Genomic DNA, 15,545 nt, shown 5'->3' with positions numbered 1-15,545 from the left:
TCAGGGTTCACCCTCCTCCCTGGGATGCTGCCCTCTGTCCCCACCACAAACCCCAGGGGGCTCAGTGACCATCCCTCTGTGCCCACCTCACAGTCAGCCTGTCTGGAGACTGCCCCCGTGACTCACATCACAGCCACTTGCCGAAGGACGCCAAGGCTGGCTGCAGACGGCTGTCCGGGAATGAAGGAGCCTGGAGTCCTCTTGAGCCAGAGGCAACAGGAATTCCAAGACATTTAGAGTAATAAAGTCACCTCTGTTAGGACCAAGTCCCAGTCACATATTTCAGTTCTTACTGGATGCTCTCTGTGGCAGGCCTCCACCCCGCCCCTAGATCTGGCAGATGGGCAGTGGGTAGGGAAAGCAGCGACAGCCAGAGCCCGATTTGAAAAGGCATCATGTGACACGTTGTCTCTGACTCTAAGTTGGCAGAGACCTAGGGACATGCAAGGAGAAGCACAGACAAAAAGACAACTCTCCTAAGGATTACAATTCCATTTAGTTTTCAATTTCTTATAAGAATGTCAGCCTCTGTTGAGAGGTTTGTGGTGAAGGCACTGCCACGGTGCAGAGGGACAGAGATCTCAGGGGGCAGTCACTTTGGCTGTGGGACAAGACTCATACCTATGAATGTCCTCTGTTGGGAGAGGCATGTGCTTCCCCGGGAGTGGAACTGACCTAAAGAAAGACCTGACGTGTGACTCCATCATTGACAGGGCAGCTGGTTCTGTGCCCCTTGTTGGGTCTGTGGAGAGACAAGTACGGAGGCTCATACCACCTCACCCATAGGCCCTCCTTCCACCCCTCGTGCTCCTGGAAACCTCGTTAAGTCCCAAGCCCGCGGCTGGCCCCTAGGAACACAGGTTGCCATGAGGCTAAACTCCCTTCCCCTGGAGCCAAACAGCCAGGGCTTTGCCCGTTGGCCTAAGAGGTGCCTGTGCTTTTCCAGGAAGGACAGGGGGATCTGGATCCAGCCCCCAGGGGGGAGGGCTACTGGAATTCCGGGCAAGTGCTGACCCACGTTTTGGACTCCATCCGCAGAAGAACAAGTTGAATTTCCTACTCTTTGACCACCTGGGTCCCAGAATTCTTCAGGGAGAAGCTCCACTTAACACCAGCCAGCTTTTGCTCACAGACTCCACGGAGCTCAGGGTTATGGGGGGAAGAGGAGGTGGGGAGGACATCAGGAGTTCATCAGCAGCCCCTGATGAACCAGACACAGCTATTTCTAAAATCAAATGCCACAGCCAGTCCTCCAAGGGATCACATTCTCTGCGCGACCACGTTCAGATACAGGGCAAGAAGCAAAGCAAACAATGGAAATGGTTTCTTTGTTTCACTCAGGACTGGCTCTGGCCACACTAAAACTGCGGTGACAGCGGCTTGTTCTCAGTTTCTCAGTGTCCGCCCACCCCACCCCTGCCATCTTCCCAGTCTGCATAAGCACACACATCATCTTTCTGTCCCTTTCCCCACTTTCCCTCCCCCTGCCCCTTGACCTCTGGTGGGGCCTGAGCCCTCCCGGTGTCCTCTGCCCACCCAGGGCTCTGACCTCCTTTATCCCACAAAGGGCCTCCCATCTTGGGTACTCCATGCTCTGAACTTCTCCAACTGCCAGAAACACTCACTGGCTATGAAAGCTTGAGAAGCTGTTGAACCTCATGGACACTCAGTTTCCACAGTTGTTAAAAAGAAAATGTGGTATCTTCCTCCGAATGTCCTGGAAAAGATGCAACGAAACGTGGGCGTGAATATGCAGCCAGTAGGCAGCAGTATAGTGATGCATGTGGGAAAGTGTGGCCGTGCTCCCACGCTAGCTGGTAAAGGTCAAAGCCCAGAGCTCCCTGAAGCACCACCCACCCAGCCCCGGTTACCCAGGCCCTCCCCGGGACCCTTGCAGACCGCCGCCCCCTGGACCAGCTGCTGGGGGTAACGCCCAGCTCTAGGGTGCAGGGGCTCCAGGGCCCACTCAGCACCAGGACCAGCGTTGGTTCTCATGGGTCGTTTGCCCAGGCAGCGCCAGTTGTTAAAAAATCTGTGCTTCCCTCCTGGAGACAATGTGTTTGAATGTGCCTGTCTTGTAAGTTGAGGCATAGACTACATGATCGTAAGGGGGGCTAAAGTATGGAGGGGGAACCCTTTGAACCGTATCAGTCATTTGTGCCTTAGAGTAGGTGAACGAAGGAAAGGAGAAGAGGGTTTCTTAGGCACCAGGAGGTAAGGTGAAAGGAGGAGGTGAAATGCTGAGGCAGGAAGGGAAGAAAGGGCCTGGAAAGGGGAAGCAAATTCAGGCGACTTTCTCCACTTTGTCTAGAGACCTGCTTCTCACCACCAGTGTTTTAAATTCCTTGGAGCCGAAGTACGATATGCCCAGAAAACTCACGTCCTCCAGGAAGAAGAAAGGAAGTGGCCAGCATAGGCGGTACTGCAGGGGCCCGCTTGCCAGCCTGTGCCCCACGATCACCCAGGGGCTGGGGATGAGCACCAGCCTCATGGCAGGAAGCCTGACTGTAGACCCAGCCGCACACTGACTTGCAGTGTGTGTGTGTGTGCGCGTGTGCATGTTGTGCGTTGTGTGTGTTTGTACATGTGTTGTGTGTGTCCTGTTGGTCAAGCTGCTTACGTTTCTCTGAGCCTCCACTGCCCTTCCTCTGAGACGCATGGATTCAGTCACCTGCCCAGTGGCCCTCACAGACTGATGAAAGCTCGAAGAGAGCCGGTGCATAGAAGGGCTTTATGAATTATGAATTGCTTTTCCACCATATGGTGTTGTGATAATCCGCTCCATTCAGAAAGAAGCAGAGCTGGGAGTGGGGAGGAGTGACTCAGGAAGCTCAAGGCGGGAGTGAGGGCTGAGGAGCTAGTCAGCGGCCCAGAATAGAACCATTCTTAGAGCCTGGAGCCCGACTCCTGGGCCAGGCCCGTCGGCAGCTGGTGGGCTCCAGGCCGACGGGGCCCCAGGCTACCTGCTCCCCCCACCAACCCACCCTCACCCACCTCCCCAGGTGGCCGCCCGCCCGGCCAGGCCAGGGCAAGCCGGCGGCCTCGGCTCCCAGGCAGGAAGTGGAAGCAGCGACGCCTCCTTCGACTTCGCCGAGAATCCAAGCGGCCCTCCCGCTCCAGGAGCTGAGAGCTCACTGCCAAATGCCGCCCCAGCCCCTTGCCAACGATCCCCACCATCAAAACTCCCCCGCAGACGAGACCTACAACGCACATGGGCTCAGGAGCTCCCAGGCCCCGACAAGGCACGCTGGCCCCCGTCCCACCTGCCCCAGCCGAGCTCCAGCCCTTCCGTTCCAAGGCAGGCAGCAGACACCGGTCCCCGCAGGGCTCAAGACCGAAGAAGTACGAGGGCTCGGGGTCTGGAAGCAAGCTGGCCCGCCTGGGCGTAACTAGGCGGGGATTTGATGTTTCACAAACAAACAGGGCTCCAAGGCATTCCTGCCGCTTGCTCAGGCCAAGGAAAGCAAGGTAATTACTCAAGGAATAGTGACCTCATCAGGAAACTAGGCTCCCCAGTCTCTCACACAAACCCCGTATCCCCAAACAACCCAGGAGACTCCGTTTGTCATGAAAAACCCCAGAGAGGCACTGCCATGTAGACCAAGCAGGTGGCCAGTTTAGAAGCTGTCTGGAAAGCGAGATGGAGACTTTTCCCTGCTGTCTGGAGAAACCACCCTCCCAGGCGAACGGGTTCCAGCCTCAGGGTCCTGCCCTCTTGCCACACATAAAGAAATCAGAACAAAGCCAAGGCTTTTGTCATCTGGGCTCCCTAGGACCCTGGCGGGGCTCTGGGTGTCAGCGTGCTGCCTCTGCAGCCCCTGGGAGCTGGTGCTCCTTGAAGCCACTCAGCCTGGTCCTGTTTCACTTCCCCATCTTCTGCTTTGTTCTTCCTCAGGATGCGGTGAGAGGCGGAGATTGGGGAAGGAAGCAGGAAGTAGGAGAAGGGATGCCTGGCTATTCTGTCTGTCTACTCCCTGCTCCTTCAGCCAGGGGGGAGGAAGGACAGAAAGCCAAGCCTGGCCTTCGAAACTGGATAAACACACTGCTAGGTGGCTAGGGCTGTGTGCCAGGGCCTACCCAAAGCCACAGGCTAAACCCACACATCTTCCTGGGCCCTCCAGCTGGGGTGCAGTGAACTCCCTTACACTTAGATAAATGCAGCTATATCAACAAGAGCGAACATTACTGGGTGTTTACCATGTGCCAGACACTGTGCTAAGTGCTTAAAGTGCCTTGGCTCACGTAGCCCTCCAAACAACGCTGTGAGGCAGTTCTTTCTTTTACCCACTCCATTTACCCCTACGTAGAGAGAGAGAGGCTTGTCTGAAGTCACAAAGCCATCGGTGACAGGCCTGGAGATCTGACTCTGGAGACCACTGAATGTAGATGTCTGATTTGTGCACTGCCCTCAGGAGCCCTCCTAGAGGCAAGTGTCATTGCTTTCTCCACACAAAGACACTGCTGGCTGGCCCTGAAGGGGCACCTACCCGGAGGGGGCAAACTTGACTCAAATATTTCAGTTACACTTTGAGGCTCTCTTTGGAGGTGTTGTACCAAAAGAGCAATAAATTTTACATATAGATAGACAGATGGATAAATAGATAGATAGAGAGAGAGAGAGATCTTCCTCTTTCCTTCCCTTCCTTTTCTTTCTTAACCAACTTAGTCCTAAAGTTGTCTGTCCTGGCAAAGCAAGACAGGCATCCATGCAGGGTAAGAGAGCAGGGCCATAGTGACCCAGAGGGGAGGAGGGCTGGATCCTTTTGAGATAAAGGACACTACTGGAACAATTGGAGAGATGGGAGCAGAGTGTGCAGATAGATGGCAGTCGTGTGTCCATGTTAGTTTCCTCATTGGCTGGTTCTGTTGGGGTTATATAGGGGAAGGTCTTTACGTGGAGGCTATCATGCCAGCAACTTACTCTTAAAATTTTATTACTTTTACCTTTTCATTTACTTTTAAAACAAACCAGCAATGCATGCATATACTCTCATGGTAAAAAAAAAAAAAAAAAAAAAAAAATCAAGCAATACAGAAACTGCAATAAGGAAGAACCTTTGTATTCTATTACAAGTTAATCACTAAAGGGATGTTGCCTATACCCTTAAATTACACATAATGGCCCATCTCTGGGAACCCTGCCTAAACTCCCCCCCAGCTAATAAACATTAAGCTAAAATACCTTTGTTTAGCTCACAGGAAACATCCTGACCAGGCCTACCTGTGAATGACTGCAGGAAGGAAGAAATTAACACACCCCCTCTGGAGGCTGACCAGAACCAGGAAATGTTTGACTTTACTCCCTCTCTTTTTAGTATAAAAGAAGCCTGAATTCTAACTTAGGCAAGATGGTTCTTTGGGACACGAGTCCACCATTTTCTCAGTCTGCTGGCTTTCTGAATAAAGTTTCTAGCTATTCCTTGCCCCAACAACTCGTTTCTCAATTTACTGGCTTCTCGCATGGCAAACAGTACGAGCTTAGACTCAGTAACAAATCTATTCCTTTAAAAACATAATTCTCCACCCCACCCCTTCAACCTCAGTACATTTTTCAGAAGTCAACACTATTATTGAGGTGGTATTTTCATAGAATACAAGTATATAGGTAAGAGAATAGATCTTCAAAGTTCTCATCACAAGGAAAAAAACTCTATGTGAGTTCATGTGAGATGACAGATGATAACTAAAATTGTGATGATCGTTTCACAATATATACATACATCAAATCATTGTGTTGTACAAATTAAACTAATACAATGTTCTATGTCAATTATATCTCAATAAAACTGGGGAAAAATAGAGAGATTGGTTCAAGCTGGCAGAGTAGAAGGACATGCGCTCACTCACTCTTGCAAGAGTGCCGGAATCACAACTAACCACTGAACAATCATCGACAGGAAAACACTGAAACTCACCAAAAAAATACCCCACATCCAAAGACAAAGGAGAAGCCTCAATGAGACGGTAGGAGGGGCACAATCACAATAAAATCAAATCCCATAACTGCTGGGTGGGGGACTCACAAACTGGAGAACACTTATACCACAGAAGTCTACCCACTGGAGTGAAGGTTCTGAGCCCCACGTCAGGCTTCCCAACCTGGGGGTCTGGCAACGGGAGGAGGAATTCCTAGAGAATCAGACTTTGAAGGCTAGTGGGATTTGATTGCAGTACTTCTACAGGACGGGGGAAACATAGACTCCACTCCTGGAGGGCACACACAAAGTAGTGTGAGCATCGGGACCCAGGGGAAGAAGCAGTGACCCCATAGGTGACTGAACCAGACCTACCTGCTAGTGTTGGAGGTTCTCCTGCAGAGGCACGGGGTGCCTGTGGCTCATGGTGGGGACAAGGACACTGACAGCAGAAGTTCTGGGAAGTACTCCTTGAAGTGAGCCCTTCCAGAGTCTGCTATTAGCCCCACCAAAGAGCTGGATAGGCTGCAGTGCTGGGTCGCCTCAGGCCAAACAACCAACAGGGAGGGAACCCAGCCCCACCCATCAGCAGACAAGTGGATTAAAGTTTTACTGAGCTCTGCCCACCAGAGCAACACCCAGCTCTACCACCACCAGTCCCTCCCACCAGGAAGCATGCCCAAGCCTCTTAGATACCCTCATCCACCAGAGAGCAGAGAGCAGAAACAAAAAGAACTACAATTCAGCAGCCTGTGGAAGGAAAACCACAATCACAGAAAGACAGACAAGATGAAAAGGCAGAGGACTATGTACCAGATGAAAGAACAAGATAAAGCCCCAGAAAAACAAATAAATGGAGATAGGCAACCTACCAGAAGAAGAATTCAGAATAATGATAGTGAGGATGATCCAGGACCTCGGAAAAAGAATGGAGGCAAAGATCGAGAAGATGCAAGAAATGTTTAACAAAGACCTAGAAGAATTAAAGAACAAACAAACAGAGATGAACAATACAATAACTGAAATGAAAAATACACTAGAAGGAATCAATAGCAGAATAACTGAAGCAGAAGAATGGATAAGTGACCTGGAAGACAGAATGGTGGAATTCACTGCCGTGGAACAGAAGAAAGGAAAAAGAATGAAAAGAAATGAAGGCAGCCTAAGAGACTTCTCGGACAACATTAAACGAAACAATATTCGCATTATAGGGGTCCCAGAAGGAGAAAAGAGAGAGAAAGAACCCAAGAAAATATTTGAAGAGATTATAGTCAAAAACTTCCCTAACATGGGAAAGAAAATAGCCACCCAAGTCCAGGAAGTGCAGAGAGTCCCATGCAGGATAAACCCAAGGAGAAACACAACGAGACACACAGTAAGCAAACTGGCAAAAATTAAAGACAAAGAAAAATTATTGAAAGCAACAAGGGGAAAATGACAAATAACATACAAGGGAACTACCATACGGTTAACAGCTGATTTCTCAGCAGAAACTCTACAAGCCAGAAGGAAGTGGCACGTATATTTAAAGCGATGAAAGGGAAGACCCTACAACCAAGATTACTCTACCTGGCAAGGATCTCATTCACATTCAATGGAGAAATCAAAAGCTTTACAGACAAGCAAGAGCTAAGAGAATTCAGCACCACCAAACCAGCTCTACAACAAATGCTAAAGGAACTTCTCTCAGTGGGAAACACAAGAGAAGAAAAGGACCTACAAAAACAAACCCATAACAGTTAAGAAAATGGTAATAGGAACATACATACCAATAATTACCTTAAACATGAATGGATTCAATGCTCCAACCAAAAGACACCAGCGTGCTTAATGGGTACAAAAACGAGACCCATATATATGTTGTCTACAAGAGACCCACTTCAGACCTAGGGACACATACAGACTGAAAGTGAGGGGATGGAAAAAGATATTTCATGCAAATGGAAAACAAAAGAAAGCTGGAGTAGCAATACTCATATCAGATAAAATAGACTTTAAAATAAAGAATGTGACAAGGACAAGGAAGGACACTACATAATGATCAAGGGATCAATCCAAGAAGAAGATATAACAATTATAAATATATATGCACCCAACATAGGAGCACCTCAATACATAAGGCAACTGCTAACAGCTATAAAAGAGGAAATTGACAGTAACACGATAACAGTGGGGGACTTTAACACCTCAATTACACCAATGGACAGATCATCAGACAGAAAATTAATAAGGAAACACAAGCTTTAAATGACACAATAGACCAGATAGATTTCATTGATATTTATAGGACATTCCACCCCAAACCAGCAGATTACATTTTCTTCTCAAGTGCACACAGAACATTCTCCAGGATAGATCACATCTTGGGTCACAAATCAAGCCTCGGTAAATTTAAGAAAACGGAAATCATATCAAACATCTTTTCCAAGCACAGTGCTATGAGATTAGAGATCAATTACAGGGAAAAAAACGTAAAAAACACAAATATATGGAGGCTAAACAATACGTTACTAAATAACCAAGAGATCACTGAAGAAATCAAAGAGGAAATCAAAAAATACCTGGAGACAAATTACAACAAAAACAAGATGATCCAAAACCTATGGGATGCAGCAAAAGCAGTTCTAAGAGGGAAGTTTATAGCTATACAAGCCTACCTCAAGAAACAAGAAAACTCTCAAATAAACCATCTAACCTTACACCTCAAGGAACTACAGAAAGAAGAACAAACAAAACCCAAAGTTAGCAGAAGGAAAGAAATCATCAAGATCAGAGCAGAAATAAATGAAATAGAAACAAAGAAAACAATAGCAAAGATTAATAAAACTAAAAGCTGGTTCTTTGAGAAGATAAACAAAATTGATAAACCTTTAGCCAGACTCATCAAGAAAAAGAGGGAGAGGACTCAAATCAATAAAATTAGAAATGAAAAAGGAGAAGTTACAACGGACATGGCAGAAATACAAAGCATCATAAGAGACCACTACAAGGAACTCTATGCCTATAAAATGGACAACCTGGAAGAAATGGACAAATTCTTAGAAAGGTATAACCTTCCAATACTGAACCAGGAAGAAAGAGAAAATATGAACAGACCAACCACAGGTAATGAAATTGAAACTGTGATTTAAAACCTTCCAACAAACAAAAGTCCAGGACCAGATGGCTTCACAGGTGAATTCTATCAAACATTTAAAGAAGAGCTAACATCCATCCTTCTCAAACTCTTCCAAAAAATTGCAGAGGAAGGAATACTCCCAAACCCATTCTATGAGGCCACCATCACCCTGATACCAAAACCAGAAAAAGATACTACAAAAAAAGAAAATTACAGACCAATATCACTGATGAATATAGATGCAAAAATCCTCAACAAAATACTAGCAAACAGAATCCAACAACACATTAAAAGGATCATACACCATGATAAAGTGGGATTTATCCCAGGGATGCAAGGATTCTTCAAATACACAAATTAATCAATGTGATACACCATATTAACAAATTGAAGAATAAAAACCATATGATCATCTCAATAGATGCAGAAAAAGCTTTTGACAAAATTCAACACGCATTTATGATAAAAATTCTCCAGGAAGTAGGCTTAGAGGGAACCTACCTCAACATAATAAAGGCCATATACGACAAACCCACAGCAAACATCATTCTCAATGGTGAAAAACTGAAAGCATTTCCTCTAAGATCGGGAACAAGACAAGGATATCCACTCTCACCACTATTATTCAACATAGTTTTGGAAGTCCTAGCCCCGTCAATCAGAGAAGAAAAAGAAGTAAAAGGAATACAAATTGGAAAAGAAGAAGTAAAACTGTCACTGTTTGCAGATGACATGATACTATACATAAAGAATCCTAAAGATGCCACCAGAAAACTACTAGAGCTAATCAATGAATTTGGTAAAGTTGCAAGATACAAAATTAATGCACAGATATCTCTTGCATTCCTATACACTAACAAAGAAAGATTGGAAAGAGTAATTAAAGAAACAATCCCATTCACCATTGCAACAAAAAGAATAAAATACCTAGGAATAAACCTACCTAAGGAGGTAAAAGACCCATACTCAGAAAACTATAAGACATTGATGAAAGAAATCAAAGATGACACAAACAGATGGAGAGATATACCATGTTCTTGGATTGAAAGAATCAACATTGTGAAAATGACTATATTACCCAAAGGAATCTACAGGTTCAATGCAATCCCTACCAAATTACCAGTGGCAGTTTTTACAGAACTAGAACAAAAAATCTTAAAATTTGTATGGAGACACAAAAGACCCCGAATAGCCAAAGCAGTCTTCAGGGGAAAAAAATGGAGCTGGAGGAATCAGACTCCCTGACTTCAGACTATACTACAAAGCTACAGTAATCAAGACAATATGGTACTGGCACAAGAACAGAAATATAGATCAATAGAACAGGATAGAAAGCCCAGAGATAAACCCACACACCTATGGTCAACTAATCTATGACAAAGGAGGCAAAGATATACAATGGAGAAAAGACAGTCGCTTCAATAAGTGGTGCTGGGAAAACTGGACAGCTACATGTAAAAGAATGAAATTAGAACACTCCCTAACACCATACACAAAAATAAACTCAAAATGGATTAGAGACCTAAATGTAAACTGGACACTATAAAACTCTTAGAGGAAAACATAGGAAGAACACTCTTTGACATAAATCACAGCAAAATCTTTTTTGATCCACCTCCTAGAGTAATGGAAATAAAAACAAAAATAAACAAATGGGACCTAATTGGGAGAAAATATTTGCAAACGAATCAATGGATAAAGGATTAATCTCCAAAATATATAAACAGTTCAAGCAGCTCAATATTAAAAAAACAAACAACCCAATCAAAAAATGGGCAGAAGACCTAAATAGACATTTCTCTGAAGAAGACATACAGATGGCCAAGAAGCACATGAAAAGCTGCTCAACATCACTAATTATTAGAGAAAAGCAAATCAAAACTACAATGAGGTATCACCTCACACTAGTTAGACTGAGCATCATCAGATAATGTACAAACAACAAATGCTGGAGAAGGTGTGGAGAAAAGGGAACCCCCTTGCACTGTTGGTGGGAATGGAAATTGATATAACCACTATGGAGAACAGTATGGAGGTTCCCTAAAAAACTAAAAATAGAATTACCAGATGACCCAGCAATCCCACTACTGGGCATATACCTAGAGAAAACCATAATTCAAAAAGACACATGCACCCCAATGTTCATTGCAGCACTATTTACAATAGCCAGGTCATGGAAGCAACCTAAATGCCCATCAACAGACGAATAGATAAAGAAGACGTGGTACATATATACAATGCAATATTACTCGTCCATAAAAAGGAACGAAATTGGGTCATTTGTAGAGACGTGGATGGATCTAGAGACTGTCATACAGAGTGAAGTAAGTCAGAAAGTGGAAAACAAATATCGTATATTAATGCATATATGTGGAACCTAGAAAAATGGTACAGATGAACTGGTTTGCAGGGCAGAAATTGAGACACAGATACAGAGAACAAATGTATGGACACCAAGGGGGAAAGTGGTGGTGGTGGTGTGATGAATTGGGAGATTGGGACTGACATATATACACTAATATGTATAAAATAGATAACTAATAAGAACTTGCTGTATAAAAAATAAATAAAATAAAATTTTAAAAAAAGAAACTAGGAAAAAATAAAGAAAAAATGCCAAGAAACAATAATATAAAAAATTCCTTTTAATACTCACTATAGAAAAAAGAAATACTGTTGTTAAACTTTCATTACATTGGTTGTTAAAGTCAAAAAAGATTAGTAAGATATGTGTTGCTTTTGGGGAAAAAAATATATAAACAACAGACTTTTAAATGGTTCAGGAGAAAATAATGTTCTTTGCACTGTGCTTTTTAATTTCTAAGTTCGAGATTGCTTCAAATAAATTTTAACTAAAAAGAAAACACACACACACAAAGCATGAGCCTTGAAAGAAAATTGGTTCTTAGGTTGAGACCCCCAGGGCACATCTTCATGGTCTTCTGCTATTAGAGGCACTAAAATAAAAATGTCTGGGGAGTCTGGCCCCAGACAAGCCAAGCTGTCTGGAAATTCCAGGTGCTCTGAGCTCCCCTGGGAGTGGAGGGTTCCCTCCTGGGGATCCATGCTGCCGTGTCTGCTCACACCCTCCAGCCTCTACTTGGGAGTTCCAGCCGGGAAGGTGGCATAAGGAATCATGCCTTAGCCTGCAGGTTCTCCACCACCTAGGAGACCCAGCTCCCACCCAACACCGGGAGCAAAGATGCCTGCCAGGTATCATCTTACTGATCACTCTACCAAGAAATGGTGTTTGTACTCCGGGTTCCCTCTCCACAAGGCACTGGTTACCACTGATGGAGAAACTGTGGGAGGGAGGGTGGTGTGAAAAAGTGCCAGCCTCACTGATGGTGGTGTCCCCAGCCTGGGATTGTCCCTGCACAACTTCTGCACCATGAAGACTGCGCCTACCTGCTCCTCTGGGCTCAGAGCAAAGGGCACGGATATCTCCCCCATTTCCAATGACCTGACTGTGCTGTTGGATAGTCTTTCATTCTAAGGACCCAGAGAAGGCTGGAAACTCCTTCAGTGAGCCTGACCAGCACCACAGCTGACTTGCAGAGGGACAGAAAGCTGCCTAGGGCTCTGGGAGCCTGGAGGAGGGGGTCAGGCCCTCAGCCGGCCCATTACTCAGCAGGTGAGCCGGTTGCAAAAGAAGTGGTTGTGGTCCAGTGTCCAGCGTAACAGCACAAACAGTGTGGAGGTGCACAGTCAGTGCCCCGGGCTCCTTCACATAAAATCGCTGCATCACATGCGCTTGGGGATGGGTTGTGGGGGGGGGGGCGGGCACAGAAAAAAACAGGTTGGCTTCTTGATGTGAGAACATTTCTCCAGCCTCAGAACATTTCTAAACTCCTTACTCTGATCACAAATGCAGGTGAGAACCATGGGCCTGATTCCTCAGTAACTCCCAAGTAAATTCACGGAGCGCTGGGGGTCTCCAGAATGAAAGACCCTCCCCCCACCAAGAAACCTGGATTTGTGGCAGAGATTTCAGAAGCACGTCCTCCTCCACAGTTTAATATTGTGTCTTGAAATGCAATCCCTGCCTTCCCTGTAAGACAACAAAAAGCAAAAGTTCTCCTAAGGAAACACCAAATTTAACAGTGCCGAAACTGGAATTACGGGGCAAGCAAGAGGAGGAGGTTAGGAAATATAAGCCAGCAGAAGTGAGCTGGGAATCAGGTGTGAGAGTTTGCAACAGGAGTCAGAAAGAAAAAGAGAAAAGAAAAGGAGCTTAAAGAAGCTTAGAATCAGAAAGCTGGATGATTTCAGACAGGATAAACTAATCATTCAGCAAACTGTGCCAGACACTGAGAATGCACAAATGAAAAGACAGTCCTTTCTCTTGAAAAATGCAATGGTCTAGTGGAAGACACAGACATAAACCAATTAGAAAACCACATGATCCTTGGTACAGTTGAGGCCTTTACAGGCTCCTCAAGGATAATAAAGGAGTGAGCCTCTGACTGGGGGAGTTGGGGGCATCTGAGCTGGGTATTGAAAGACGAGCACACGTTTTGCCAAGAAAAGGGAAAGGGCCTGAGGACATTCCAATGATAAGTCAGTTAGAAAGGACTCCAAGGAAAGGTGCAAAGAAACCAGTCCAGGGAGACTTCTCTTCCTGTGAGAGAGTAGCATTCCTGGGCAAGATGTCTGGACCCTTTGGCAAGAGGTTTGGGGAATGCAATGCAGGTTGGCCTGAACTCAAGGGGACGGTGGGCAGGGAGAGGGAATGGTCTGGATTATACTTTACATGTAGGCTTTCCCCTCAGATTACTTACGCATAAAATAGGGATAATAATTAGTAGTCTGCAAAGTGATGGTAAAAATATCACTAGAGATTATCATACTAAGTGAAGTAAGTCAGAAAGAGAAAGACAAATACCATATGATATCACTTGCATGTGGAATCTAAAGTATGACACAAATGAACCTATCTATGAAATAGAAACAGATTCACAGACACAGAGAACAGACTTGTCATTGCCAAGGGGGAGGGAGGTGGGGGAGGGATGGATTGGGAGTTTGGGATTAGTAGATGCAAACTATTACATAGAGAATGGATAAACAACAAGGCCCTACTGTATAGCCCGGAGAACTATATACAATACCCTGTGATAAACCATAATGGAATTTTTAAAAAAGAATGTGTGTGTATATATATATATATATATATATATATGTATATATATATATATATATATATATATATATATATATATATATATATATATATACACACACAACTGAATCACTTTGTTGTTCAGCAGAAATTAACACATCATTGTAAATCAACTACACTTCAATTTAAAAAATATTATATAATATACATCCTAAAAAAAAAAAGTTAACCACCCTCAGTTTACCCAGAGGAATTCAAGATGATCCATCTCTTTCCTGGGAACTAGAATGCCTGAGAAAGCAGGGTTGGTACCGTGCCCTCTAAAGGAGAGAAGAGCCCTTTCGACACTCCCACCTCTCCGACGAGTGGAGGGAGCTGCAGGAGAGGCCCTGATGGTGGCCCCGCAGGCAGCCATCACCCCAGCCCCACCCCTGTGAAGCCAAACCTGAGGCAGGTCACCCATCCCCCCCAATAGCTGAGGTCATTCCTGAGTAGAGGAGCCTATGGCTATGAGGCATGGAGCTCGCAGCAGCGATGGAGGCTCTTGCCCAGGGCACAGAGCTCCGTGGCACCTGTGGCCCAGGAACAAATATGACCCCATGGCTGGTTGTGCCTCTCGGAAGAAGAAACTCTGGGCAAGGAACTTGGAGCCAACCTTCAGGGGAATGATGCCGGTATGGGCCGAATTGTGTGCCCCCAAAGGTTCACATATCGAAGTTTCAACACCCAGTACCTTGGAACGTGACCTTATTTGGAGAAAGGGTCTTGACAGAGCTAATCAAGTTAAAACGAGGCCATTAGTGTGGGCCCTAGTCCATTATGACAGGTGTCCTTGTAAGAAGAGGAGATATGGACACAAGAGACACACTTGGAGGGAAGAGGATGTGATGAGACACAGGGAGAAGACAGCCAACTACAAGCCAAGGAGAGGGACCTGAGACAGATCCCTCCTTCACAACCTCAGAAGGAACCAACCCTGCTGACACCTTGATTTCAGACTTCCAGCCTCCAGGGCTGTGAGACAATCAATTTCAGTTGTTTAAGCCTCCTTCCACCCAAGTCGGTGGTGCTTTGTTACAGCAGCCCAAGCAAACTAATCCAGATGCCCAGGCAACTCCATTCTCCACTGTGGCCCCCTTCAGGCAGGGTTTCTCAAACCTGAATCATGTGTAGACCCCTTTTAAAGGAGGGGAAAAATTCTCTAGCTCCACACCCCACCCCTATGACAATTTAACTGATTTTTTTAATGTTACTTAAATAGTTATAAGAATCAAGCATAAATTTTTATTTTTGCTCTTGTAAAACGATAAAATCAAAACCGTATGTTCTCTGTATTGATTCTTTAAGATTATCAATTGAAATAAAATCCGAGAATTTAAAAATTCTTGTA

The 15,545-nt window shown here is 45.2% G+C and overlaps 1 long non-coding RNA gene across 2 annotated transcripts in view; it reads right to left on the bottom strand.

Moving 5' to 3' along the window:
• LOC130705529 (uncharacterized) overlaps positions 1-15,545 on the bottom strand; it is a 42,767-nt gene that overhangs the window by 7,504 nt on the left and 19,718 nt on the right. The window contains exon 3 of one of the 2 annotated variants that reach the window (XR_009005805.1): positions 1,626-1,717. This is a non-coding gene — a long non-coding RNA (uncharacterized LOC130705529). Of the gene's footprint in view, positions 1-1,625; positions 1,718-12,873; positions 13,085-15,545 lie in introns of those variants that run through there. The other variant, XR_009005804.1, reaches the window with a different exon arrangement.

The sequence above is a fragment of the Balaenoptera acutorostrata genome, chromosome 17, assembly GCF_949987535.1.
Source record: "Balaenoptera acutorostrata chromosome 17, mBalAcu1.1, whole genome shotgun sequence".
In the NCBI taxonomy this organism is placed as follows: domain Eukaryota; kingdom Metazoa; phylum Chordata; class Mammalia; order Artiodactyla; family Balaenopteridae; genus Balaenoptera; species Balaenoptera acutorostrata.
Note: the sequence above shows the minus strand (reverse complement) of the source record. Positions and strands in the feature narration are given on the sequence as shown.